This window comes from Piliocolobus tephrosceles, chromosome 8 (assembly GCF_002776525.5).
Source record: "Piliocolobus tephrosceles isolate RC106 chromosome 8, ASM277652v3, whole genome shotgun sequence".
NCBI lineage: Eukaryota > Metazoa > Chordata > Mammalia > Primates > Cercopithecidae > Piliocolobus > Piliocolobus tephrosceles.
The window spans coordinates 77,437,719-77,442,486 of NC_045441.1; the positions used below are offsets into that span (position 1 = coordinate 77,437,719).

Consider the following 4,768-nt stretch of genomic DNA (forward strand, 5'->3'; position numbering starts at 1 on the left):
AAAAAAAAATAAAAAATAAAAAAAAGAAATACAATATTTGAAAATGCAAAAAAAAAAAAAAGAACTACAAAAAAAAAAGTAATTTTATGTCTTGTCCTACCATCTATAAAAATATAAATTTTAAAAATAAAAAAAAAAGTAAAATCTACATAGCTCAAATGCCCAACTTTAAAAACTAAAAACTTTGTTCTTCAGTGTGAATTCTATCAGCTTTTGTTTTTCCAACATTTCAATTTTCTTTTCCCGACCAAAAAAAAATTGTCCCCACTTAAGTATTATCTTCAGGATCATTAATGTCCAAGTAAATGTGGTCTGACGAAATAATTTGGCACCATATCTAAGACCAAAAAAAAAAAAAAAAAAAAACAGTAAACAACTTCCAGAAGAATTAAAACACAGCTCTTTCTATTGGCGTAGGCATTTCAGTTCTGCTCCGAGACCCCCTCCGATTTAGCTAGAGATAGTTTCCATGGGAACTGAAAACTGTGCTCTACTGAGTCTTGAAATACACAAATATGAATTTTTGCTTCTTACAAGTGGGCAGCAATTTATCTCCCTAATACTTAATGGAAGACATTTGAATCTATTCTAGTTTGAGAAAAAAACTGGAAGAAAGTCAGTTATGTCAATTATACAAAACCTGAAATTGGATATTAGTAAAATTGAGGTGAGTACAGCATAGTAATATATGTCCCAGCTGTTTTAGCTTTTCCAGGGTATTTTTTTCCAAAGGGAGGAATATATTACTGTATTAAATACTTGTGCTACCCTGAAAAAAATTTAAAATTAACTTTCTTAATCCAAGCAGATTTCCCATTGTCATTGCTGCTTTTAAATAATGTCTTATGGAATATAGAGTGCAGAGTTGTAACAATACAAAATATCAAAATTGATGTTAATTTTTATGGGATTTTTTTTGGTAGAGAAAAATTTGGAATAGATTAATGGGAATGTGCAAGTCAGTACATGAAGAAATAAAATGATTGCAAGCTATTGAGTTGAAAAACAGGTATAGCCTTTCAAAAGTCTAAAAACCCAAACCCATGACCTTATAAAAAGAAAATTGGTATTACGCAAGAACAAATTCTGACTTTACTTGAAAATATCTCTGCATAAATGTGTATAGCAAAGATAATAAAAGCAGCTAAATCTACCCCAAGCTGAAAAAAAATAAAAAAAAAGACAGTCAACTCCCTGGAGAGGAATCTGTGTTTCTCTTGGTTGTGACAATGGTTACCAAAGTAGTGGTTATATTTGAGAGGCCCTTGGCTACAAATCCACGATCTTGAAGACCTTTGGTAGAATCTGAAGAAAACAGACCATTATAATAGACTAACTTGTGCTTTCCAGTGTTCAAACACCTAGACCTTAACAAACCAAACTTCTCTTATTAAAAAGGCAAAGCAGCGATCAAGGTAATTGTTGAAAATTTGGGGTTACAACTCTTTTTATTTTAACTTTCCAGAGCAAAAAGTTAGAACATGTCCAGCCAGTATTTTTTTAGATCCCATATATTTTAGAATCCTATAACAGGCATTATAATGGGCAGGATAGAAACTAGCCCACATAATGTCTTTGTACAATTTAGAGGACACACTGATGTTGCGGTTCTCAACAAATAAAGCACAACTGGAATTTAAGCTCCCTCTCACCTCTTCATTCAGACATACTTCTGCAGTATATAAACTGCACAACTGTACAGGTGGCTCTGGCACAGGATCTTGAAAATGCAGTGATGAATAGAACAGGCTAATCAACACCAGCAGAAACCAATAATTAGGATCTGATTATTAAAGAACTATGAATTTAAGCAATAAATACTAATTGGATCAACATTCATTGACAACCTACTACGTTCCAGGCACATTATGTGAGAAATGCAGAGATAGGATCTGAGAACTACAAAAGAACTCTTGGCACATAATGACTCCATACAAACCCCTGCACTAAGAGACCTGATCAACCCTAACATGGCTTCTGGCTGCCTAAGACTACATCCCTGGAAAGACTCAATCCCTCCTTGAGTTCCTGTCTGAAAAAGCTCAAGCCTGTCGAAAGAATTTATTGTTTGTTCTAGCCAACACTTGACAATAGGCCCCTGACTCCCCTTTCTTAGAGAATTTACTAAAAAGAGCTTATAATCGTAAATCCTTCCTCTGTAACTTTGAGATATGTATGTATGTATCTCCTATGTCCCAGGGTATCTTTCTCAAGGACCTAAAAGCCATTCCTTTAAAATATAATCATCAGGAAAGATAGAACCTCTGTATCTCAGTCTCTGTGGGAAGATAGAATTCCAACTTCAATAATTACCAACTAGCAGACACAGCTGGCCTAATCACATTTACACTGACCAACCTTCTTACTCACTTCTGGTAATTTTTTACTTCCCTGTCACTACTTGAGCCCTGCTCACTTTTCCTTCCTACTCCCTTATTCTCCTTTTAAAACGCCCCATCCATCACCTCTGCACAAATTGGAATGGAGCTTAGGTTGTTCCCTTATTGTCAGTAGTTACTGAATAAAATCTGTTTTTAGCAGTTGAACTAATGTCCAGTTTGTTTATCTTTGAGAGATCTAAAGAAAATATTCTAGTATGGAAAACAACCATGTTCAGAAATGACTATAAAATGCAAAATGAAAGCTGTGATAGCACATTGATTAATTAAATTGAAAGTACAAAATAAGGCCTGCACATTACTACAATAACAATATAATATCTTAGAAGAAGGGAGAGATCCATTGTGCAGAGATGAAAGGAAATAGAGAAGTGGGACTTCAATTAGAAATACAGAAGTGGAACTTTGTTTAACTTCAAATGAGAAAAATAGAATTGGATGTATATTGTCATATGTTCACATTACTACAAAAGACCTAAGCGTGGTCATAAACATGCCAATAAATTCTAACAGTCACAAGGGGAGAGATCTTATCTGATTTTTATTCATATCTGCATTATCAATGTGTAAAATACAATTGTCTCAATAAAAATTTATTGAATTAACTAATGAGATATCATTTATAAAAGGAAAGAAAGATATGTGATCTAAAAGACAGTTTATGCAAACTTAATTGGTTGCTTTCCCATATTTTGTTGAAAGTTTATACACCAAGAAAATTTCAATCCTAACATGAATCTACAGAGACTTTCCACGTGTACATTTGAGGCTCCAAGTTTCATAAAGAATGATACAAGGGGAACAAGATAAAGGAGAGCATATAACTTAAATTTATTTTACCCTTAAATAATATCTATTATAAACAAAATTAATTTTATAAAGATTTGAAAAACATTACAGAATGAAATGAGACTACAGAGACAAGAGTGAGAAGATGCTATGTATAAAACTTAGACAACAGACTTTCCACATACACAAAATTAGTGTTGCACTGTTATTTAAAGTAACAGAAAATTGTAAAGATAAAATTACAGGGCAAGTGCGCATGTGCTGCCTGTGTCAGTCCAAGTCGGGAACATGGCCGTATGGTTGCTGTGGGCGGGCAGGCGCCAGGTGCAGCGCCTACTGGCCTCAAGTGCAGCGTGGGAGAGCAAGGGATGGCCGCTTCCATTCAGCACTGCCACCCAGATAACTGCTGGTGTGGACTGCTGTTCTGAGGACCCTCCTGGTGAGCTGGGCCCTCTCTTGCCAAACGAGCCTTAAGGGTAAAGCTGTTAAACTGGAGAAGGAAGTCTAGAATTTAACCATGAGATAGCAGAGAGCTGTAGCGGATTGTGAAAACATAAGGAGGCAAACTGAGAGATGTGTGGAAGATGCCAAGATAGGTGGCTGACATTTTGGAGAAGACTACACAGTAGATTTCTGAAGAATCAGAACCTGGGAACCAGAAGCTCACTCTGGAGAAGTTCTTCCGAGGGCTGTCACTTCTAGAAGCAAAGCTGAAAAATGTGTTTGTCAAGCATGACCTGGAGAAGCTGTCACCCATTAGTGACAAATATGACCCCCCAGAGCATGAACTCATCTGTCATGTAACAGCTGCTGTTGGGGTGCAGCCTGGCACCGTGACATTAGTAAGACAAGATGGCTACAAACTTCATGGCTGCACCATTAGACTTGCCCATGTGGAAGTGGCAGTGGAGTCTCAGAGAAGACTGCGAAGAGGCCATCAGGAACTGGATATTCTCCCAGAGTCCAGTCACCTATGCTTCTTTTATTTATTAAACTAGGTTTGTATTGTATTGTACATGAGGTACTTCATGTGATTTGTTTTAGATTTAGTCCTATTGGCTTTATTTCTAAGATATTCTATTGATTTAATGTGACCTGTTTGATCTCATCAGAAGTCTTACCATTGGGCATTTGAACAGTGTGACAAGTGTCCCAATAGCCTGTATCAAAACATGCTTAGGAAAGTTAGTACTCTGATGAATTTGAATCCAAAAGCCTTTTAACTATGTGTTTACAACTACATGTTCCTTCCTAGTGGTTCCTATAACAGGGACTGTATAGGATCTTGTATTTTGTGGAAAAAGGAGATGGTATGGATTGGTTCAACAGTTGGGTACTTATAGGATAAAGCTTCATGGTTGTAGATAGAGACACAAAGAACCCTTCAATAAATCAATGAATCCAGGAGCTGTTTTTTTTTTTTTAAGATTAATAGATAGACCACTAGCTAGACTAATAAAGAAAAAAAGAGAGAAGAATCAAGTAGACACAATAAAAAATGATAAAAGAGATATCACCACTGATCCCACAGAAATACAAACTACCATGAGAGAATACTATAAACACCTCTACTCAAATAA

The 4,768-nt window shown here is 35.7% G+C and overlaps 1 pseudogene; it reads left to right on the forward strand.

Moving 5' to 3' along the window:
* The first annotated feature begins 3,461 nt into the window (after nt 1-3,461).
* LOC111552402 lies at nt 3,462-4,186 on the forward strand (annotated as a pseudogene).
* The last annotated feature ends 582 nt before the right edge of the window (nt 4,187-4,768 follow it).